This window comes from Pezoporus wallicus, unplaced genomic scaffold (genome assembly GCF_028554395.1).
Source record: "Pezoporus wallicus isolate ANWC-B61680 ecotype Strahan unplaced genomic scaffold, APGP_CSIRO_Pwel_v1 contig_8721, whole genome shotgun sequence".
NCBI classification, from domain to species: Eukaryota; Metazoa; Chordata; class Aves; order Psittaciformes; family Psittacidae; genus Pezoporus; species Pezoporus wallicus.
The window spans coordinates 151,417-176,367 of NW_026635692.1; the positions used below are offsets into that span (position 1 = coordinate 151,417).

Here is a 24,951-nt window from a genome sequence, read left to right on the forward strand (position 1 = left end):
TGTACTTGCACCTACAGTGGGCGGCAATTCACCAGGTTGATTTATATAAACACTGGGGCTTCTGATGCGTGGAAGGGGAGGTAAAGCAGTACGGTATCTAATGAAACAGGATAGCAGGTGGCAACCTCTATGAACCTTACTTCTGGAGTAAGGCTCTCTTTCATGGGGTGGGGGAGGAAGTTTTGGGGAAAAAAGAATATAGCGAAATTTGGTCCCTGGGAAGGACAATAGTCCTTGGAATACTGTCCTGGGTAGAGGTCAGAGAAAAACTTTTTTTTGTTGACTGGTTATGAAACCCCTGAAAAGCACGTCAAAATGTGCAGTCTAAATCTACCTGTGCAAGAATCTAATGCCTTGGGGGAGAGCAAGGAGCACAGATATAAGAGGGTAAAAAAACCAATCCCAACTGTGCACTAAGCTACTGGAAAGGTCTTCCTTGCTTGGAACTTGATTGATACAATTGCATTTGTATCATTCATTGCTTTCTTTGGAACATTCAGTGCTGACCTGCTTTGCTGCATCAGGGTTTAGTTAAGAGATTTTAGCTTATAGCTAGCTCTAAAACAGTGGGCCCAGTGATAGAATTGAGGATTATTAACAAAAGCACACTACTTAGACATCCGTACCTTTCAAATGAAATTAGAGCCAACTGCAGCTTTGGAATGGACCGATTTTTATTTTTTCCTTAAGGTTTGCATGTGTCTCAATACTATGCTTTAAAAGTAGTTTGTCACCATATTCAGCAATTGCAGCTGAGCTTGGGGCTGGAACTAAATTTACCAATGTGCAGGGATCCATAATGCTGGTTCCTGAGGCTGGAGGGCAATGCAGCACTTGTTTTCTTGGCCAGAAATCATGTAAATAATCAGCAGGGTCCCCGAAGGTCATCCTCCTTCAAGTGTTGCCTAAAAATGCTTTTTGCTCTTTTCCTTTCCTCTGTTTGAATTGATCTTGTCCAACAGGGTCTGGCTTTGTACACAACTCCTTGCTAAGCTTTCAGTCTGCACTCTGGCTGTGCTAAGTTGTCTCATACCTGTTGGTATACAAAACTCGTAAGAGATTACTGGTTGGAAAATGCTGATATTTTAGAGCTGTAATCTGAAAACAGACTGCTCCAATGCTGTACTGACTACCATGTCCGTAACAGCCAGTTCGGGCTATACTATATTGCTCCAGAACTAGGAGCTGTAGTGGCTTGGCAGGGCAGAGGGCACAGAGGAAATCTGTGCCTCTCAATTGGTTGGTTGCGGCTGAAGAATCCCTTTCTCTTCCCAGTGTCAAATTACATGGAGAAAAGATGGGCTGCTACGAGTTTGTGCTAATTAAACCCTCTTCTATGTATTGAAGAATTTTTAAGAGTACTTAAAACACTTCTATGTTCACGAAACTGAAGTGTGCTCCTCAAAATTTACCTGCTTGTCAAGACCTGGACTTTGATATCATGCTCTTATGGAAAAAAAAGCCCTAGGGAACTGGTTCAACTTTAAGTTCTCAGTTTCTTGGATCTTTACAATTTGGTGTGTAAGTGGCTCTGTGACCAACAAAACTAAGGAATCCTTTTTCCTTGCCTTCTTTCCTATTAAGAACACCTTGTGTTTCAGTTTGCCAATGTCTAATGAAGACTCTGGCCTTCCTTTAACAAGATCAGGGCTAAGGTGTCTCTCTTCTACCTACTGATTAGTTTCCTAATGCATATAAGAAATGAACAACTCTTGGATCTCTATTCATTTGTCAATTTTATTGAAATGCAGATGACAGTTTTGAATTTGGTCAAAAAGAGTTCATAGACAATGTGGTCATACATATGCTTGTGAGGTAAGCTAAAAATCCTGACATTAAGAATTTTTAATATTTGATTGTAGATTAATAAATGTACTAGGCTTCACCTTTCACTTGACAGAACTTTATGTGAAGGGGGAGGAACAATCTGTGTTCTTAAGGACACCTTTTCAGTTGATTGGGCTATGAAAAGAAGTGACAGCTCTTATGTATATTTTGAATGGTTGCATCTGGAAAGCTTTGACAGGCAACAGGTAGACATGTGAAATTCAATATATCGTATCATTCTACAACTTGTGTTCCCAGGCCTGGGATGATGAAATAATATATATGTGTTTATGGTAATGCGATTCCCCTTCTCCCACTCCCCACTTCAAAGAGCAGTATTTCAAGTAACATCTTGCAACTTAAAGCATCGTGTCCCCTCTGGACATGCTCGTTTCTAACTCAAAACCAGCTAGATAGAGCTAGGTGCAGCTTTGTGTGATCAAAATTGCTTTTCACTTCGTTCAGAGTAGGCTTTCACAGGATGAATGAGTGCTTGACCTACTAATACTGGACCAAGCCTTTTTATTTGGGGGAAATAACATGACAACTTTCATATCGACTCAGATTGGACAGGCACTCTTATTCCGAGGTCACATCGCAAAGGCATATACTGAATAAGCTATGTGTTGTTCAATTTATCTACGTCAAGAGGACAGAAAAGGGAGCTGACCCTACTACAGCTTCATCCAGTAGCGCTTTCATGCCCACGAACTGCTGCTCTGGTAATGAGACCCTTGTCCTCGGGGATGATGGCTATCAGTGTGATTCTTTTCTAACTGGCTCCAAATGCTTTTTTTGAAGAGATGTAATGGCTTGGTAGACCTGCATCAGGATGTGAACTGTGGGGTGACAGCATTTTGCCTTGCTTTGAATACCAGATTTTTCTGAATACCTCAGCTGCTTCCTCTGCATAAACGGATATAGGAGATTTTAGTATATGTGGTGGTTGCAAAAATTAATGTAAAGATGGAAAGCCATGACAATGATACAGACTTTGAAGGAAGCTGAGAACCTAGAAAGATAGTAAGTAAAAAACTGAACAAAACCAAAAAAGCCCACAACAAAAACAGTTTTTATACTGCTACATCTTGGACAGTGCATGGCATTAAGAAAGCTAACACAAAGTACAGAAATATTTCGGTAGTTCTTTTTAAACATGCACACGTGACTTACAACACTCGGCTTCATAAACACTAAGTCTTGTGTTGAACTGATTCTAAAACTAGTAAAAAAACCACCAAAAGATTAAAATGTCACCTATGGCAACAACCATGTGCAACTTTGTAGTTATATAAGGGCATTCTGCAATTTTTGTGTTTATTTGGAAATAGCTGTCTTCAGGGAGCATGGACATAGCAAGCTGAGAGTACTTGCGTTTTTTCCACTGATTTTAGTGGGTTTATTTTTGCTGTGTGCTCTCTAGATGAATGAAAGCTGAAATTCTTGTCTGGGTCCAGAATGGTGTCCTTCTTTTGCATTAACAAATGACAGCCTGATGGAGTGATAAATAATTTATGAACTTGGGATATTGATTTTTTTCTTCAGTGCTTATAGGAAATTATACTCTGGTGATTTCAAGAAATAATTGGCTCAATTTAATCGCATAAAAAATAGTCCTTTTTTTCAAATGGAACTTTATGGAGTTTTCAAATGGAACTTTAATGACCACTGGGTGTGTTACAAAACAGAGCAGAAGAGAGGGTGTCTGCACAGACTGAAGAAAAAGGAGGGTCAAAAATGGTGGGGCTTACAGGTCTAACAAAAAAAAAAAAAGAATTGTTTAGGTTGCAAAAACCCCTTAAGAGTATGGAGTCCAGCCATCAACCTAGCATTGCCAAGTCCACCACTGAGCACCACATCTACCTTTTAAATATCTCCAAGGGTGATGACTCGACTGCTTCTCTGGGCAGCCTCTTCCAGTGCTTGACAAACATTTTGGTGAAGAAATTTTTCCTAACCTCCAATCTAAATCTCCCCTGGCACAACTTGACACCATTTCCTTGTCTTATAACTTCTTACCTGGAAGAAGAGACGGACGCCCACCTTGCTACAACATCCTGTTAGGTAGTTGTAGAGAGAAACAAGGTCTCCTGTGAGCTTTCTTTTCTCCAAGCTGAACAACCCCAATTTCCTCTGCTGCTTCTCATAACTTCATGCTTCTCAGACTGCCAGCACAGTGCTGGCTCATATTCAGCTGGCTGTTAACCAGCAGTCCCAGTTCCCCCTTTTCCACCAAGCAGCTCCCCAGCCGTTCTTCCCCAAGCCTGCAACCTTGCATAGGGTTGTGACTCAGGTGCAAGACCAGCACTGAGCCTTGTTGACCCTCTTGCAACTGGCCTCAGCCCGTTAATCCAGCCTGTCCAGATCCCTCTGCAGAGCCTTCCTACCCTGAAGCAGACCAACATTCCTGCCCAATTTGATGTTGTCTGCAGACTTACTGAGGGGATTCCCTCACCCAGATCATTGACAAAAAATATTAAAAAGACCTGGCCCCAGTACTAAGCCCTGGAGAATACCACTTGTGATCAGCCCCCAGCTGGATTTAACTCTGTTCACTGCCACTCCTTGGGCCCATGAGCCAGTTTGTTACCCACTGAAGTATATACTTGTCCAAGCCATGAGCAGCCGGTTTCTCCAGGAGGATGCTGTGGGACATGGTGTTAAAGGCTTTACTAAAGTCTAAGTAGACAACCCCTATAGCTTTTCCCCCCTACACTAAGTGGGTCACCCTGCCAGGGAAGATCAGGTTAGTCAAGAAGGACCTGACTTTCATAAATCTCATGAAGTAGGGCAAAGAAGCAATTTCAGGAATTCCACCAAAAATATGGTTTTTTTTTATTTTTTTTTATTTTTTGAGGGAGAAGCACCCTACTTTGTCAGGGTGAGGTTTCAAGCCGCTCTGGAGCAATAGCTAAATTCCATCTTCAAATAGTAAATGTAAATTACTCCAAAATGTAAAAGGATGAGTGTGGCTTGATCTGGCTTAAACTTTTTTTTTTTTCTGAATGAAAATGGGGAAAATCAAACTTATTTGTATCTGCAAAAGAGTATTACTTGACGTGGACGTGAAGCTTACGTAGTATAATGTATTCTGCACATCCATAGCAGGAAAAAAACAAATAGGCACTATTTAACAATGGAAAAGCTGCCAACAATTTCAGCACTAATAATGAGATTGTATTCATAATAACTCATACTGGTAATCCCTGTAATGCTAACGGTAGGCTTAATGTGGCATATTAAATGGTAAATTGATGCCTGGTGTTAGCTGGAGGCTGAGAGTTGCAGAGCATCTCAAAACATTTTCCCGGGCAACAAACTAGATCCAGGAACTGTGACGCAGGCAAACAAAAAATGTCTTTACGTGGGATCTTCTACCACCAGCCTGGGTGCCAAAACAATGCTAGCAAGGCTTCAAACTGAAGTGCTGCCTGCTGGGGGGAGTTAGCTGTATGTGAGTAGCTACACCATCTTAGGGGCAGAGCTAGCTAAGGGGATATACTGGATGTGGGTATTTCCTGCCTATGTGCCATAGGGCATGTCCAGGTCTTCTGAGAAATGTGAAGGACTTCTTGGTGCCCTTTGGACAGCTTACTCCTATGTCAGATTTGTGGTAAATTTGGCCTTAAATAAGCATAGTGACAGCATGCAGACGCTGCAAGACCAGTTTTCATAGATGGCGAGACATTTTAGATGGCTGAAGGGGTGGGTTTTTTCTTTTTCCTGGGACTTTGGAGTTGTCCTCATCCGGTGGCCAGCACAGAAGCTGTGAAATAAGTTTTGGTTGTTCTGTTCAAAGCATGACTCTGTCACTGCTGCTGTACAAGGAACATACTGCAGTGGTTTGTGCTGGCTATAATGTCCTGCTTCTAGATGTGATTTCTAGATATGAATCTGCAGATTTCTAGTTCAAAACACTCAGGAATGTTTCTCTTGACTGCTTTATTCAAAACTCACAGTAGCTATTATTAAAAATGCTATAAATATAGAAAGCATGTGCATCTACACTTCAACACCCATTTTATGACCACTGAATGTTTACTTTATGATTGGGTAATAATAATTTTATTAAATATAACATTATGGGTGTTCTGTTTCAATGCACAGACGTATGCAAATAACTTGCATTAGCATTTTTATGAGCGAGATTTCAATGGCAAGCTTATTAATAAATCCCTTGGTAGTGTTCAGGCTGATAACAGTAGTTCCCTGTACCTTTTTATTTGGGCAGCTAATGAATCCCCCCCCCCCCCGTTGATGAGAGAGTAGCACAAACAGGACAGGGTTGTGGAATGCCTAAAGCTATACTTTGTTGTTAAATTGCTGATTCAGAGCCATTTTGGGCTGGGTGGTCAGCAGTGACCGAAAAACACTTTGTCAGATGCCTTACTGGCCTGCATTAAGTAAGATCTTAATGCGTCCTGCGTTGCACGCACTCAGAAAGGGGCAGAGGTGGAGGAAGCCCATGAGTGTGCTCTGTTCTGCTTTCTTCCTAAACATCTTGTTTTTCCTGGAAGATGAACTTGCTTTTATACACAGGCAGGGTTCATGACGGCATGGCCTTTGGTGCCATGTGCTGTGCAATACAGGCTGGAGCACAGTGTGTGGGAGAAGTTGATACAGTCTGATAATGTGTCTCCAGTAAAAAGGAAAGCACAGCACACTGCGGCATGGCTGTTGGAATGGCAGCTCAAAGCCCAGCCAGCACAGGCCGTGGGGGGGGGGGGGGGGGGGCGGCAGGCAGCTGGGAGCACAGAGCTAGGGCTGCATTTTGTGCAGTGAGATAGGTGCTTGCTGCCAATGACAGTGGTGTAGCTGTAGATGGCAGGTGAGAGGTCGGGCACAGTGGTGCAGTGTGGGGGTATGCTGGGTGACTTGTGGCAGGGAGGGAACAGGCAACTGAAAAGAAGATCTGAGATGGAACTCGAGCACTTTGGACCTTGCTCTGTCTTCAGTCTCCTGCTGCCTGCCAGTGTTTTATTAAATATGAATGCTTGTGAGTCTTTGAAAATATATAATGGAAAGGTCATGAGGGGAATATTGTAGCAGATCATCTAAATGCGCTGTAAAAGTCTGAAGCTGCTCAGATGTCTAGGTGAAGCCCTGAATTAGCAAACCCCTCAAAGCTGAGATTCTATTCAATGAAGTGCTTGTGAACACAATTCTCGTACATCAGCGGTGCTGAAAAATGCTTGCAAATGCTTTGCATGCCCAACCTCTACGTTCCATAATGTTACAGATGCCTACAATATAGCCTGGTAGCTGTTTCTTATTCCAGGCAGTTTATTTCTTTGCTTTAGAGTATGGATTCTGCATACTGGAGATAAACCAGAGTTTACTGTTCAATGAGAAAATCTTGTTTTTGTGGCGACAGCATTGATCTCCCAGACTGTTACATCATCTGTCACTGTCTAATTGCAGAAAGTGCGTTGCTTGTACAGCAGAGCCTAAATGAAACCCTTCTAACAAGTTAGGGTGCTATTTCTGCACGTAGAAGTGGGTTTCAGAACAACAGGGCGTTGGCATTTGGCATGTGACTGATTAAACTTTGAGGAAAAAGACACGTCTGCTTAACTTGGCTAGGAGGCAGTGGGAAGAAACACCTGAATGGCACAGAATTTTTCTATTTCGGCATTGCGTAAGTGGGACAGATTTGATCACAAACCAGTGGCGGACAGCTGTGAATTAGGAGGCACTATGTTCTTGCGTTCAGCAACTTCTGGGGATAATATTCTGGACAGAAAGGCCAGAGAGATGATTAGCCATGACCCCTGACCCTTGCTCTCTGTGGAGCAACTGACCAAAAAAAAAAACCAACCTAAAAATCAGCTGTTTCTTACCAAAAACCAGACTGAGAATCTGTGTGCCAGACACATAAATGAAGGTCTGCTGTTCCTGCGCCTGCCACTTATGCTCTATCGGTCTGGATACTACCCAGACTGCATATACATGCCCATGCTCTGGCTTGTTTGGGAGTACTTTTCCTTTCTGTCCTTCCACTTTTCAGCTTTGTCTTAAGATTCTACATGTGGCTTTGCTGTTGACTGTTTGAGTGAGTTTAGCCTAACGCAGGGTGACATTTCCCAGAAAATACAGTTGGTTATTGATATCCCAGAACCTATGTGCTTCCTGGCAACTGGCTGGCTGCTACTCCATGGAGATCAAATAGAAAAGGAGAAGGAGAAATGACAGTGTGGAGTCTCCTGCTTTCCCACCTCCTCCTGTGCTCCTTCCTCTGCTTGTTGAGAGCCCCCTACAGCCTGAAGGAGTTTCCTGGGCTGATGAAACAAGACCGTCAAGAATGAAAAAGAGGACATACGCTTTGTGGGAGTCTTCAGAGGTTAGCGCTGCATAGTGAAGCTTGTTATCTACTATTTGACTATTGCTGCATATGTACTGTAACCTGGGGCCCCTTATATTTATTTAGTTTTTAACACTGCTGCCATTCTGTAGGGGTGAAGAGAAAGATGTCCAAGGTGGATAAAAGATGATGATGTAACCAGGAGATTCAGTTAGACGAGGAGCAGCAGCAATTAAAGTATCAAGGGATGGAGCTCAGGTATGATAATGACTCTGCATATGCTGTTGCAAATGGCAATGATGGTTGCAGTTACTGGTAGAGGGGAGTAAATGCTCCTCTCTGCAGGTGGAGAGGTGACTGGGTGTGGTGCTGGGGATGGCACGACTGGGAGGCAGAGATGTGAGGCTTGGGACAGCTGAAGAGGAACGGCATCTAAATGATCTGATCCGCTGGCTCCTAGGGATGAAGGATTTTATGACAAAGCTGGGCAAAGGTCTGGGGAATTTAGTGGACCTTTGTGGAAGGTGCTGGTAGCAGATAGGCTAACAGTAGTAAAGGTGAACTGATGGCATGAGTAAAGCGAAAAAGAAGTGTGTGCAGGGGCACTGGCCACAAGGGTGAGTATGGACTAGAAAAAACATCCCAGTGATCCCGAGTCAGTCTTTTTGATCCCAAGCTGTGATACAGATAGTCCTTAACTTTTCCTCTATAATGAGCTCTGCCAAGAAGACCAAACATTTGAAAAGCTTATTTTTTTTATTTGTTATTACAGTCTAAGCCAGGAAAATTAACATTTTCAAAAAATGGAAACCTTTGACTATGTAAGACAAAACAGGGATAAAAAGGGATTGTGACTAACTCTTCCCTGTCTTCTTATATCCTTCCAGGGAAGGTAAGTGCTTACAGACTCGGGTTCATTCAACCCTACTGCTGGGTGAATTTCAGTAGATGCTGATCAACCCTGCCTGGTCCCGGGTTCATCAGAGGACAATGGGTTTGTTCATAGCCTCACTCCTGCTGCAGGCAGTACTGAGTTTTGCTCAGGTCATGGGATAACTCTGGAAGGAAGGAACCCCGGGAGATGTCTTGCCCAAAACCGTGTTCAGAGCGGCATCTGCTGCGAGGGTAGGCATGGCAGCTGCTCCGGGCTTAGCCCAAGCTGCCTGGAAAACCTCCAGGGACAGAGCCTGCATGTCCTCACCCCGAAGCCTGCTCCGTTGCCTCCCTGTCCTCAGTGGGAACAAGTTTTGTGCTGTTGTCCCTGTCGCAGGCTGGAGGCTCTGCTCCTGCAGGCAGCACAAACACGCCCTGGCAGGCAGAGCTCTGTGGGTCTCCGTGACAAAGCGCAGCCGGCGCCCCGGGCACCGCATCCCCAACCCCGAGGAAGCGCCGCTCGCCCCGCAGGACGCTGACGGGACAGCGGCGTGCTTCCGGCGACAGGGTTAGGCCGCTACCCGGAAGGGGTGCTCTCGAACGGCCGGTTAGCTCAGTTGGTTAGAGCGTGGTGCTAATAACGCCAAGGTCGCGGGTTCGATCCCCGTACGGGCCAATACTTTTCGGCTTCCACCTCTTCCCCCCCCCCCCCCCCCCCCCCCCCCGAGAGAGATAGGCCGCGTGGCGAAAGGCGCGAAGAGAAAACCGCTCCCGAAGGGGGCCGTGGGTGCGGGCTGCAGGGCCCCACGCAGGAACCCGCTGCTGCAGAGGCTTTGGTTTGTTTTTCATCTCCCCTGAGGCGGAGAACAGAGCCCGACCGGCGCATCGGGAGAGGAGGGAAGGTGTGTGCCGGGGGATGGCAGACGAGAGGCAGAAGTGCGTGCACGGGCGGCTGGTTTAAGGTGGGCTTCGCAGTTGGGGCTTAGAGCTGAGCTGGGGGAAAGCAACCAACCATGGGAGGCGGGCATCGGGACAAAGGAGCAGCAAGGGCAGGAGGTCTGCGGGGGAAAGAGCAGTGTGGTCTGGGAGGAGGGAAGTGAAATAGGGGAAAATGCTGTAGAAAAAAAAAGGCCCATGTAGGTAGGAAGTGCGCGCTGGAACATTTTAAATCTTTCCATCGGACATCACCGAATATTTGATGTCTTTTGCCTGGGAGCATCTTCTCATCTTATGCTGCTTTGGTTAATCAGCATTAGGCCTGCAGAAAGCTTGTGGGATTTCAGATGGTCCTCGCTTGTCCTTTGTCATCACAGGTAACTAAAATTTCATACCAGGTCTTTAGTTCATTACATTTGTATAACTCTGATGGCTCTCTGCTGTCAGAGGCTGGAACCAGTGGTGCTGATGTGAGTGGGTTTTAGTTGATTTTTTTTTTTTTTTTGTCCTTTGGAGGAGGAGGAGAAGCAGGCCTCTTGACAGCCTGATTTGTCAGAGAATGTTCTCAACTCCTTATAGGAGATGTCCAGGCTGGATAGATACGCTGCAGTCTGAGATGGAATTTTTATTTATGTATGGTTTTTTCAAAAAAGAAACCCAGGACAAATAGATATTCTAACAGAGTAGAATGAGCAAGAGTGGCTGAGATAGATCCCTGCTCATCCCACTGACCAGTATAATGGTGCTTTGTCTTTAAGAAATTTCTCTTGGAAGCTCAAGACAAGTATTACTTTTGTCCTATCTACCTCTGAACTGAAATAGGATTTCTTGAGAGGAGGGAAACTTTCTGGTGGAAATGTTTTCCTTGTAGAGATTGGTGGTTTCATTACTGGAGCTGCATACAGACAGACCACAGCTTCTTTGGGAAAACATCTTGAGCTAACAGCGTTCTATTGATTTCTTTCACAAATTTGCTAATGTGCTCCTTTGTTCTCCAGGCTGGTTGGTTGAGGCTTCTTCCAGCTGCAGTTTGATTCAAAATAAGTGGTAATACTAGGGAAGAAAAAAGGAAGAAAAGCAGGTGACACCCGTGTCGAAGCCAGACTTTTGACATTGCATCTTCCCCACAGTGCCACTAAGGTACAACAAGGGCACATGAAAAGTGTCATTTCAAAGTCACAAGGCAATTTTAAAATCATACAGATAAATATTCATGTCATCTGGCATCCAAACTGCTCCCGTGACTCCATCAGATATCGAGGGAGAGTAATGTGGCATTGGTTTGATGACCTTCTGTCTTGTGCTCCACTCAATGAGCCTTTTCAATTCCTTAGGGTCCAGTTGTAGTGGTCAGGACTTGACTGTGTGTAATGACATCCATTTTAAATGAAATAAAAGGAGAAACAGCACAGTGTTACTTTTCAGGGAGGAAAAAAAAATTAACAGAGAATAATATTGCTGTGGTTTACGTTTCCCACATTAGGAATCAGAATTTTATTGCAGCTATGTTTTTGTATAGCAGAGTCCTTGCTATAAAGCAAGGCGATGCAATGGCTCCTTGGCCACTTTTTCAGTTCAATTTAAATTGTTTATATTCAGTGTGTTTTTTTTGGTGGGCAGGATTGTATGGGCATATATTCCCTAAATTTAATTTCAGCAGATGGTTGTCAGGTTGTGAGGGTCAGCCATTGTCCCTAGGGGAGTCATTGCAGAGCCCATTCTTCAACCTCAAGACTAGCTGGAGAATAAAAGAAGATATTGCACAAACAAACTGCTACAGTGGAATAATGCTCTCATGAGGATAGTGGAGGAATTTCCATTTTGAGCAGGCTGCAGTGGCAGATGCCGGGGCATATTCTGTGGTTATTCTTTGGTGTTTCTTTTAACCTGTGATCTGATTGCTTAACATTGAGGCCAGAACCGGTCTTGGCTGCTGTGTGCTTAGTGTGGTGTGAACCACAGCTCCCTTTCTCCACAGTGGACAATGATGGCAAGGATGAACTTTCTTATCGCCTGTGACAGTGCTGAACAGAGGCAGCTGAGGAGAAACCTTCTATTTAGTCTAATCTAAACCTTTTCCTTCTGTTACTGTTTTGGATGTTAACTGTTGCATTTTGGAGTTACACAAACCAAATAAGCTAGTCAGTATCATATTCTTCACTGAACTGACTGTGTTTTCTTGTGATGCCTGGAATGCTACCAGGGAGGGTTTTTTATTTCAAATATTTGAAGCTAACCAGAAAATGGATTCACAGTGTATTTAATTTGGTAGATGTGTGTTCTTTCACTAGGAATTTTCTGAAGCATTTTCTTCTATGGCCAATTCAGGTGGTGAATTTTATAATTTCTTATACTGTGTTTTATTACTAGTGCATCTAAGTGTCTTGCCATTTGAGTGCTTTATTCATTCACTTTGCCATTAGGGGTCTTAATTATGGTGAAAACCTGAGTGGAAAGGATTCATCTGGTGTATCAACAGAGTAATGCAAAGATACTGTCCAGAAACAGCATTACTGAAATCAAAAGCAGGAAGTGGTAGAAGTATTTTTTTTCTTTAGTTTGTGTTCAACAAATGCTGTAATTGTAGATGAAGCTTAGCCTTTGCTTAAAACTGGTGAGTGTAGGATTTACCTTCCAAACACTAGGAAAAAAGGCAGCTCCGTCAAAAAGCCCAAGTCTGTCAGAACCCTAAACAAAGGTTTTCATTTAATGTTGCTGTAAGCAGAGATGCAGGTGGGAAAGGGATGAGGAAATACCATGGAAACAGACCCAGAAAGGAGCAGCCAGCCAAAAATGTGGCTGAATGGGCACAGACAGCCCGATGCTGCTGAGCCCAAGATTTGGCTAAAAGGAGCTGGGAGCTGTAAGCAAAAGCCCAACAACCAGCCGCCTGTTCTGGTTCTCTAGTATTTCAGAAATGGGTTATTCAGGAAAGAGGATTGCATGAAAGGGATGCTGGCTTCTCGGTGTTTTTGCTTTACAACTGAAATAACAAGAAGAACCCTGATTTTTTTTTTTTTTTCCTTTCTCTCTCCTGCATTTCCCATCAGAATGGGGTAACTATACTTACTGCTGAAGCTGGGGAAATACTGTCTTCAAATTTGTATGTTCTTAGAAAGCCATCACTAAAATGAAGTATAAGCAAATCTGAATAATGTCTTAAAGCCCAAGAAAGTGTGATGGGCTGGAGCTGAACAGGAATCAAGTTTTTGCTCCTGAGGTACTGTATAAAACAGTTAAGTTACTTTGTAAATAAAGTACCTGTCAATTTCTCCCGCAGTTTTGAACCCATGCCTGTCTGTAGAATTACTATGTTTAAATAACCAAACAGTCTTTTTTTTTTTTTATTGTGGAAGAATTCAGCAGTGCCCGTTGTACAATGGGCCCTGTGGTGGTCACTGAATTCTCATTTAAGCATGTACCACATAGAACCAGATGGAAGATAAATATAAAAACTATCTGGCTCCTGGTGTGCATTTGTGCTTGTTTTACAAAGAAGAAATAAACTTCTACTAGATCAGCAGGGGAGTAGCTACAGCTATACACCAGTTGCGTGTAAGGCTTCTTTCCTCGTGGTGAGGTGCAGCAAGTGTTCAGTTTAATCAGTATCTAGTCGCTGTTTCATAGGAAAAGTAAGCTAGAGATAATACAACCTTTTATGTTCCCTCGAAACTTGAAGTGTGTTGAAAGTTGGTGTGAGTTTTCCTAATTTTTGAGAAACAGACTTTTGAAGACAAATAATATGAATGGCATCCTCAGACTTGAATAGGAAAAATGTTCTACTGCCCCAAGGGAGACAGCAAATGACAGGCCCCTAATATTTGGTATGACCAGGGCTGATCCTGCCTTCTCATGTTCTTCAACAGACAGTATAGTTGTTAAACTTTGTCTCTGAGGCTTATCATAGTCACAGCTGGCTAATATCTATCATACCTTTTGGAAGTAAACAATCTGCTTTTCTATTAAATGGTTAAAATGCTTCATAGGAATGCGGACTGAAGCACCTTCTGGCTTGGCTTCCTAATACTTAGGGGTTGGGGGGATTCTGCCTTCTTCTAGTCTTAAATCTAAACCAGAGGGGGAAGAGAAAGTCCTGTGGTCGGTCCTGACATCGTCTCCCTGGTGGCAATCAGCAGTTCATATTCCTTGTACATGCTATTAGTCTTGAAAGCAAAGAGCAAACAGGCTAAACCAGGACAGCACATCTTCTGTATGCCAGGCCACAAGCTTGGCAAAATGTTGTGTCAGACTTCACAGAAAGCAGCTCTTGCACTGAGGTAGGGGGTTGCAACTCATGCTGATGGGGTGTGGGAGTAACTATTAAGGTGGGTTAGTTTTGAAAAAGGAGCATCTGGCATTCTACCCTTGAAATGCCTCCCAAAATGGCCTTCAACTACAGTTTCTGCCACTTGCACTGTATTGCAGGGAGGTGGTTCAGTCTGCAGAGGTTTCAGAGAGTCCAAAACTAGGCATAAAAAAGTACGTTTCAGTTTCTGTGGCTTTCCTCCTTGGCCTGAGAGGATTCAAATACCTGGTTAGTCCAAAGTCATAAAGACTGGTGTTAGTGTCATATCTTCCCAGTTGTTCTTGAAATCAACTTTCTTTTCAGCTAGAGCAGGTTTTGTGTTTCTTTGGTGTTATGGAGAATTTCCCTGAAGGTCAGGGATAGGACAGGTTGAAAGAGTTAGTTGAAGAAAATACAGTTCAAGGAGTGATTTATCTGAAGCATAGAGTGAAAGGCACAGATAACTGTCGCATGCCCAATACGTTTTCACGAGCTTGTGAATACATTCTGTCATCACTTTCAGTAAAAAAAGCTTTTTGGTGGTGAACTCTTTACTCTTGAATTATTGAAACTATTTCTTAATGAGAAAATATTCCAGCATCCCACTTAAGCATGACTTTTCTGGTTTTACCCTTGTGTATACAAATGGAAAACCTGGATAAAACCAAAACAAATATAATTCTATATTTTGCCACAAAGTATTTAATTTCAGCAAAACCGAAGCAGTGTGGTCTCAGCATCTGACTAAGAATTAAAGGACAAATGAATATAAAACTTCTTAATTCTGTTTTTTACTCCATGCCTATGCCTTCAACTCTTTGTGTGTCTTTTTCCCATCTGTACGGAAAGGTAAAATGCATATTCTAATTAAGAAGCACTCTTGAAAAATCCAGAGAGAAGTGCTACAAAATCTCTCTCAAAGGAGAGCTGGCTACCTTACTGCATCCTAGCTGTCAATCAACAGCTTCTTGAGCTTATCTGCGCAAATTAAAAAAATTAGCCATTAGAAAATGTTTAAAATATTAATTTATTTCTGCTAGGCAGAAAGCGTGCTGAGACTTCCCTACGGTGACAGAACTTTTTAAAGTGGTAACTTCTGCTTAATATTGGTTTTAATGAGGAAATTGGGTTTTTCGCCTTTCAAGTGTATATATTTCTGCTCTTCTTCAGTTTTATTCTCCAATAGACTTGAAATTGCCAGCAACGTGAAGGGCAGGCTTGCTTATAAGCAGCTGATGCTCTAAGCAACAGATGTTGAGGTAGCAGATAGAGGCTGTATTTTTGAGGTGTACTTTGGTTGGTACACTAATCAAGTTTATTCCTGCTTTTTAAGGAATTAATCTGAGGTACTGTAACTCTGGCCTTTTGTGGGCAACAAGGATAAGAAGAGTTGCTGCCTGCAAAACCTGCATACACGTTTTCATCTTATTTTGTCTCCTTTTACATAGCTATTCTGGGAACAAGCTGCTGAAGCAAGCCGGCTGATTTGAAGTTTAATTTTTTTTTAATGAGGAAAGACTCTGCAGAGATTAATAACTTTTCAGCTCTTGGATTACGTTTCTAGCTCACGTGATGCGTTTTTTTTTTTTTTGTCTCCTACCACCCTGCTGATATCATCTAGTCCTAAAAAGCAAAGTTATATGGTGTAAATCATCCACGTAAATGATTCACCAGTTACTTGTGGTCGTATCTGGCAATCTTGCTGATGCTGGACAGAATTGTTTTTGGTCTTTGACAGAGGTTGTGGCTCTGCCATTTAAAAAAAATGGTACTTCAGTTTTGTCAGAAGTTAAGTGGGACTTGCAAAAGTACAAGGATGAGCTTTGTGGAATGCCAGTATGCCTTCTTGGCCAGTTGTGGTTTTTGACTGCAGTTGTACTTTTATTTCCTCCTCCACAATCAAGGGCAAAACTGGTTGTAGATTTGGGCCGCTGCCTGCCAGTCTGTAAGAAGTCTCAGGGAAATGTAATGATTATAATGATTATTGAGGGAGGGAAGGTCAGTAGAGGGTGGCAGGAGCCCAGAATAGAATCGGCCGTTCTCACAGTTTTTCCATTCACTGCATATAAAACTCTGGCTGTACCCCAGCACTCGTCTAACGGAAAATATGATGGAAAAATATTTCTCCCCAGATACTGATTGGAGGTGCTGGCAGTGGTGTCTTAAATGTATTGTTCAGAGAAGTTCTGCTGGCCAGGGTGATTAGCCAGAAGACTTATGGTCTTCTCCCTTGCAATGTTGTACAATGGTCTCCTGCGTTTGAGCTGTGCCAAAAAAGCCATAAACCTACCAGGTGATCAGAAATCATTGCCCATGGCAGGGGAGATGGAACTAGGTGATCTTAAGGTCATTTCCAACCGTAACTATTCTGATTCTACGTATACACTCAGGGAAGCTCCAGGAAAGCTGATGGAAGAAAAGAAAGGTGTAAAATACCTACTAAGATGAAACTGTTCAGGCTCCCAGGAACTTCTGATGTCACTGTCTACAAGTGAGATGCCAGTCTCTTTACCTACTTGAATTTGCTTCCGACTCTTCTGATGAGACAGCCCTGTCGCAGACTCTATGCTCTAAATTCCCCTTGAAGCCAAAAGTGGCAATAAGTAAAATCTTGGCACTTGAAAAAAGTGGTGCAGTCAGTGGAAATGCACTCCTTTTTTTCAGCAGTAGGGAATTGCTGATTTCCTCATGGTAACTTTGGATATTTGGGGTCTTTCCTGTCCTGAGTCAGAGCAAGTTATTGATCTTAAAAGAAATCGCATGTAAACCCCAAATTTGGGTCAGGCCAATCTGTTTTGATTTGTACTGAAAGACTAGTGCAAAATCACTCTGTCCAAATTCCCGAACTGTTGAGATGCTGGAGTCCCAAATATGAGGTGGAAGTTTTATTTACATTATGGGTATTTCAATGAATGTGCATTTTCATATCTATTTCTTTTTGATTAAGAAATCCCTGGTTGGTGTATTCTCCAGCAGCAGGTAAGCTTGAATGAAAAGACATCTCTGGCTTTTTAGGTTATTGGTACTTATGAAATAGTTAGATGTCAAAGTAGCACAACATTTTGTGTCACATTGAGATGTTGATGGAAACAGCCCTACTGTGTAGCAATATATGTTTTTCATCACCTCGAGAATGACTTAAATTCTTTCACAGAAACATTGACTTCCAGACTAATCACTTTAGAATGTTCTTTTGGTGCACTTGAATTACCTGCACATTGTGCAGTTGCTTAGCCTCATCCTATTTCTCACATCTTGTATCATCTTAAACAATTATTTTCTCTTGGGTTTATGATTTTGAAATCCTTGACACCCTGCAGCTTGCACTAACATTCTTTTTCAGTCTGAAACACAGGAATCTTCAACCCCTGAATTGTACTTGTCCTCTCTGTTTGCAGTTGCTTTAATATATGTATAGTGCCTCTCCCAGCAAGTGTGCTGTCACTGATTCACTGATACACCGATACCTTGAATTGCTGGACCCTACCTGTGTAGTTAGGTGTACATATTTGACAGCTGCGATCATGGTCTGATCAATGTTGATCTCTCCAGCCTATTAGTCAACTCTGCTAGATACTAGTTCTAATTTTAAAATCCTTTCCTGACTGTGAGGTTCAGGTTATTGATATCGAACTTCATTTGGTGACTTAAGTAGGCACTGATGGCCATGAGCTACAGTACTGCTAAAAACCATAAAAACCAGACTTATCATCCCACACTAAAAGGAACTTCAGCGTGTCTTTCATGCGGAGGAGAATTACTGCTGCTTTTTTTTATATTTAGTGTATGTAACTAGTTATGATATTAAAACTGTCTTGATGTCTAGCCATTCAATTCTACTCACTGGGGGGCTTAATTTTCAGTGATGGTACATTTCTTCTGGGCTCCTTGTGCAGGTAGAAACGGTTTCCTTCTCCTTCAAAGACAAAAATGGTTTACTTCTAGGTTCTCAGGCAGGGTCTACGTTGTGGTGCTGTACAGACACTCCTTGCTTTACAAAACCTTTACCATGACATAATTAGAAGTATCTGTGAATTAGAGAAGCCTCTAATTCTAATTAGAGGTTGGTGTATGTGGGTGAGCAGTAATGATTTATATTCCCCTTGTTTCTTCTCTAAACACTTGAGTCTGAAATATCTATGGTACCGTGTGCCAATTTTTCTTCTCTTAAACACGTTGCTCCTCAGCCCAAGACTGTCCTCTCTATTTACAGTTGCTGTACTGCATGTATGGTGCTTCTTCTAACACATGTACTACCACCATGATATATTAAATTGCATGTTAAGAGCCCATTGACTGTTCTGGGGCTATCTTTGTTTCATTGTCCCTTCGAAAAGGCAGTCTACTTACTTTTATTTTGTACTGTGATATTTTGACTTTTCTTGTTTTGCTTCTGAATCTAAATCAGCCTGGTTTCCTAGAATTTCATCTCTCTGGGAATGTCTGAGCCCTTTGCCGTACTGTTGCTTGGCTCTACCAGTTCCATCCTTAAACCTAGGCTTTCCTCAGATGTACAAGTATAATCCTTTATTGTGGAAGATATTTTGGTTTCCAAAGATGAATACATATTTGAATGCCAAATTGTTAACTTTGATTTCTTTGTATTAAACATTTAAACTTTGACCCTGATTCTGTCCAACTGTGCAGGGTTTGTAGCTGTTAACTCCTGTGTAGATGAGCTGTTCTGTTCCTTATCTTCTGTTTTTCCATGTTGAAATGTGTTGCAACTGTTCTGTCTCATTGAAGTGTATCACATACCTAGGGCAGGCTCAAACCTGAGGGACACTGAAGTGGAGAGTCTTGTATTATCAGTCTCCCAAGGCAGTTGCTAGCTGCAGTGTGTTTTGTCTGTGACTGGTTTGCAGTTCTTCCCATCTGACAAGTTCTAAAAGCCTTTGTGCTAGAAATAGCAGAAAAAAGACTTATTTTCTGCTTATAGCATCTGAAAAGAGGGAAGAACACTTATGTCTGTGAGGTTTTTAGAAATTCCTCATACACTGTAGGTATAGTTCAAAGGATAATGTTGCCTAAATATTCTAACACAAATTTAAATGAAGAATAAGAACTTTCTTCCAGACTGTATTTCCATCTCTGCCCTGCCCCCCCCCCCCCCAATAACTGTTGCAGAAAAGTGAATATATAATATCTTTCTTGCTTACATAATTGTTCAAGGAACATTAATGGGACATCCTAAGATCCCTGTTTAGGAGGGGAAGAAAGGGGTAAACAAATTCTGAGAAATCATGTTTTCCCACTCCCCATGTCAGAGCAGCTCCACATTCCAATTCATTCACACCTAAAAGCCAGTGCTCTGAGGTTCTGTGGTTTTCATCAAATGTCCAGACAAGATTAGGTAATCCTCTGCAAACTTGCACTCAGTAGGCTGGCAGAGGTCCAAATGCTAGGAACAGCGATTGCACAAACACAAAGCGTTAGCTTTTTCTTCTCTTTATTTTCTGCCAGACACAATTCAGCAGCATTCCAGATGATACAACTTCTGTTAAGTAAGGGGAAAGGAGTGATGAATGCATTCAGAAGGGAAATCGCAATGAGGTGGCATCAGTTCAGCACAGTCTTCCTCTCTTGTTAGTTCTAGCCCAGCCTAGTTCTACTTAGCTGCCTAATTTTGATCGAAGATGATTGAGCCCATCCTGTTTGCTCATAGCCACAACACCTTTTAAAATAAACCCCAAGCCGCTCCAGTGATACAAATGCAACTTGCTGTTAACAGATCAAGCCAAATATGGGGTGCATCCTCACAAAATACATGCTTAAAGTGCTCCAGCAGGTACTGCAATTTACATGGTCACTAAAGTGATTGGATTAATTCAAAAGTCTGTTCAGGTTGGAGGGTTGTTGCATCGAGTGGAAGGGTGCCACTGCAGAAGCATCACTGCTTGCTCGTTCAGTTCCCATGGCTCTGCTGTTTCTGCAGGTGGAGAGAAAGCACTGGGCTGGATGGAACTTTGGTCTGTGTGCTCTTCTCACAAAGCCTCGTATCAGACTGGGGCATTTGGGCCGTGTGTAGTTTTGGACAAGAGGAAGCAGCAGAGGCAAATGCCTTCTGTGGTCAAAGTCTGTCCTGTTATTTGCTAATTGATTTTTTTTTTTTTCCAATTTATTTTTTCAGTGACTTACTAGATCTGTGCTATCCTTTTTCTTTTATGCAACACTTTTATTTTTAGGCTCTTTAGATGGCCATAAACTGGTTTAAGGAAAGCCTTAATTTTTTGCAGATGTTTTCCTTGTCCTATGTATGTGTAAATACATATGCAGGTATGTTTACACATGTATGTATATTTATGTCAACTTCAAAAATGAATTGTTTTTTAACCACTCTGCTATAATGGGAGCAACATCAGGTATGCTTACATATGCTGAAAGGTGGCGAGTTAAAACTTGTGACAACTGGATCCTTGTTTTTTATTAGAAAAGTTATTCTGAACATTCTGGGAATTTCACAATATGCACCATTCAGGCTTTGCATGAGCTACTGCTGGGTTTGCAAAGGCAAGGCAAGTATCTCAAAGGTACCTACCCTAGAAAGAAGATTATTAACGTTTGTAAAGGAAGTAGGGATGAAGAATGCTGAAGTTAATGTAAGAATCAACCTGATAGATGGTCTAGGACAAGCTTTCTGCATTTCTGTGGTTTCACAGTGAATCTGATTGTCTACATGTAACTTCAGGGTGTAGGAACATAGGACTGGAGAAGGCCTGGATAATTAAGTCCATTCTTCTATTGCAGGCAACAGCATCAATTAATCATATCTTAAATGTATTAAAACCACATTTCCTCTGGCTTCACACTATCCAGCAAAGCTGATTTATATTCTCTCGAGTAGCTGAGCTGCATTTGTTGCCTGCCAGTTGCCTGCACTTGAGAGAGAGAGGATTTGTAGCAAGTGATCAAGAAAATCTTCATCATTATTAAAGAATAAAATCACAGTTGTCTAGGGAGAAAAACAAAACACTATAGGAAAGGAAAACAGGTGAGCTGTGTTAATAAGTTGAAAGCAAATACCGGGATCAACACTTCAGACATGCTCTGATTAAGAGTAGAGGCAGCTTTCAAAGGACAGTTGAGTAAATCAGAGGGACTTCGTTTGTCTAGTCTTTGCATCACGTACTGCAACTTGTATTCAAGTGCTATAAGTGAATTTTAGTGCCTGGCTTTGCATGTTTGCATTTGAGGATTGTACTTTGTTCACAGACTCATTGTTTTAAGAGCTAACAGTAGGAATGTAATGAATTATCGTTTTGCTTGCATTAGACCTTGAATAGAAAAGGTTAAAAGACCTGAGAGGGGAAAAAAAACCGTATTTTATAGTTGTGTGATTTACAACAGTAGCCTGTCTCATCTGTATCATCACTATACGATGAAGGAGAAAAATGTGAGAAGCAGCAAGAATAGATCATCATAACAACAGCAACAATGTTCTTTATCATTTTGGACTTGTCACTCTTGGAATGATTAGATGCTTGCCCAATATATAGTAGGTGTGATGTTTCCAAAATGAGTTAATGAAATTGATGTTTTGAAATACAAGCAGAAATTTGGAAATATATTCTAGGAGGGTTTTTTCAGTTTTGATAAATGACTTGAAAGCTATTAGATTTTTCTTATTCCACATTTTTCTGCTGATGTCAGTAATTTTATTGACCTGACCTTTAGCACATTTCTGTGGCATTTCCTGCTGTAATTGGGTTATGCTGCTTTTCCCATTTACTGGCTGGTTTGGGGATACAAAGATGTTAACAGGCAGGGCATTCCCTCCTCATTGTCCTTTCTACTGCCTTTTTTTGTCCCCGTCTCTTCATACGGCTAAGAGGAGTGCTAATATTCCAAATGGATGAGATATAGTTTTTAAAGTTGAAAATTCAGCTCTGCCTGTTATTAGTTGAACATAAATGTCTTTGATAATGTTGTTTGTTCATTTAGTAACAAATCTTCATCAATGCTGGATACTCTCAGACAGAATCAGGGGTTATGACTGTGTGCCTTTTTCACTGTAGCATAACCATGTTCTGTACGTAGTCCAGACCCATGTTCCTAAACAGCCTGCATTCTCACGAGCCATCTTGCCAGATCAAAGTACATTTAGCTTTGTATCCTGTCTCTGATAATGGTCAGGTATGAGTAGCAGAGGGTATGGGAGCAGGCATGGCATTTAGCAGTGTTTTCTCAGAGCACTCTCCCAGAAAGAGCAATTTGTGACACAGGGGCATCATGAACTAAAAGTGGTGATTTGTATTATTAGCACTCTGCAGATGTTTCTTTCATAACTGTGTCCAGTCTCTTTCTGACCAACAGGAATGTACCCACAATGTTCTGTTGCAAAGAGCCCTGTAGCTTAACTTCACGTTATCTCAAGAAACACCTTGGGTTTGATACTCCTACCTCTCAGCTTCTCTGTGCTGTACACCTGCCTGCTTCATAATTCCTTATTTGGAAGCTAGTAATCATTTTGGCTTTATGGAAGCTAGTAATCATTTTGGCTTTATACTTATCCACAGATTTTATAGGTTTGTTTTTTTCTTTTATTGTACCTGCCCTTAGTTACCTTATTTCCATCTCTGCCATCACTTCAAGCTTTTCTGGGTGAACTCTGACATCATAGAATCATAGATTGTTTAGGGTTGGAAAAGACTTTAAGATCATCTAGTTCTAACCCCCCTGCCATGGGCAGGGATGCCTCAGCCTAGATCATGTCGCCAAAGGCTCTGTCCAACCTGGTCTTGAATGCTGCCAGGGGTGGAGCATTCACTCCTTTGGGCAGCCCGTTCCAGTGCTTCACCACCCTCATAGTAAAGAACTTCCTCCTTATATTTGACTTGAACTTCCCCTGTTTAAGTTAAAACACATTACCACTTGTCCAATCACTACAGTCCCCGATGAAGTGTCCCTGTCTGGCATCTGTATCAGTCTTAATGATTCCTTTCTGACCCTTTTCCAAAGAGGAGGAAAAACTCAACTCAGCCTGTTAAATACTGTGAGGTTGATGGGGAGAGTAAATCAGGTGTTGCCCCGCTCTAAAAGCTTGCATGGTGTCACTCCTTGATGTTGCGGCAGCAGAATGTGTGGGTACCAAGGCTGGCGCTTGCTTGGCTGAGTGGAATTTTCACTTGTTTTGGAGCTGATCTGTTTTTTCCCTCAGAAGAGGTTAGGGCTCTGCCTGTCCTTTGGAGTGAAGAGAGGGCTCAACAGGTATGAAAATCAGGCCATTAATTCCTGGTTACTGGAGCCTCTGAACTTTGCTCTTTGGCGACGTTTCCGTACTCTGTTTTTGTGAAATGCATCTCCCGAAGTTGCTTCTTCGTAGCTGGGTAGAAGTGTTTTCATGAACCGCAGGCAATCAAGATACTTTGGTTTTACCTGTGCAAGAGTTGCTGCTACTTCCTAACAGCTGAACTGAGCATTCAGACGCCTTAGGTATAGAAATGGGACATTAAGAACTAGGTCATGCTTTTCTAAAGAAGAAGGCTACCTTTCTTTCAACTGATCAGTACTGATAATTGGGCAAATATGCTCTCAGAGAGGCAGGTTAAGGTTATACTTCTTTACCAAGTTGATTTGGTGCAAAAAGGACTCCAAAGAGAAAAAGTTTTCTCCAAATTGCCCTTATTGGTATTCTGTTAAGACAATAAAAGGTGCAGAGCTGTTTATTTAACCACTTTCTTCTCTTTCATGTTTCCCAGGGAACACTGGTAAATGTAGACCTGTACTTGGAAAGGGAACATAATTGGCTGGCCTTCTTCAGCAGAAAGTGTATAAGAATACCCTTCAAAGATCTGTTAGCACTGTGTGCAGCTGTGATTTCAGCTCTGCCCTTGAAACACAGATTAAGCAATGCTGCCAACTTGTATTCTTCTGTCAAACATTTCACTGCCCTGTGAGTCTGTACACAGCTTACAGTGTATGTCTTCTGCCAGGGTTACTGCAGCCTGATGCTTGGTTGTGGTTTGGTTTTGTTTTTTTTTTTGTTTCCTGTTGAGCAGAGAATATATTTCAGGTACTTATTTGCCTGCTCCAGAGGTAATGTGATTCCATGTATTTGCTGATTTGAATATTCCAGATTTGTGTTGTCACTGCTAAGGAATTCACTGACTGTAAAATAAAGTTGCTTCTTCGTGGGAAGTGTAGGGGAGGGTATCATCCAGCGCAACATCTTCCTGTTTCTTTCCTACAATGCTTTGCGTTTTAGGCAGCCACCTTTAGCTTGCTCTTGCTGGCCCCTTTCCATGTAGCTTGCTCTTTCCTTTCCAAACAGTATTTTGGCAACGAAGATGCAGGCATGTCTGCTTACATGTTCTCTCATAACCTATGCACCTGTTGTTAAGTTCACTGACTTAATATAAATATGCTTGCCTCTTTCTTAGATCTAAGGGTCTGCCTCTTCAGGGCCAGCCAAGCCGGTGGCTGCTACAGAAACAACATTATTTAAAAGCGTTATTTTGTACGCATAATTTGAGGTGTTCTTAAGGAGGTTCTTGGGTATGTTGACGTTTTTCACCACCAAAGTACTTGTGGACAGTTGCTCTGAACTTTCTCTACTTTGTCCCTTTCTTTTTTATCCTTGAAGGCTTTAAAATGGGCCAGTAGATAATTCACAAACTCCACAGCTGTGGCATTTACTTTCTCCTGAGCCTCTCTGGCTTGACTTCTGGTTCTGAAGTGGAAGTACAACAGTAGGAACGCTTGTCTCTTGAAGGTAGAGGGACCACCATAT

The 24,951-nt window shown here is 42.1% G+C and overlaps 1 non-coding gene across 1 annotated transcript; it reads left to right on the forward strand.

Moving 5' to 3' along the window:
• Positions 1–9,603: 9,603 nt before the first annotated feature.
• TRNAI-AAU (transfer RNA isoleucine (anticodon AAU)) lies at positions 9,604–9,677 on the forward strand. The gene has a single exon. It is a non-coding gene; the product is annotated as a tRNA-Ile (tRNA).
• Positions 9,678–24,951: the final 15,274 nt, after the last annotated feature.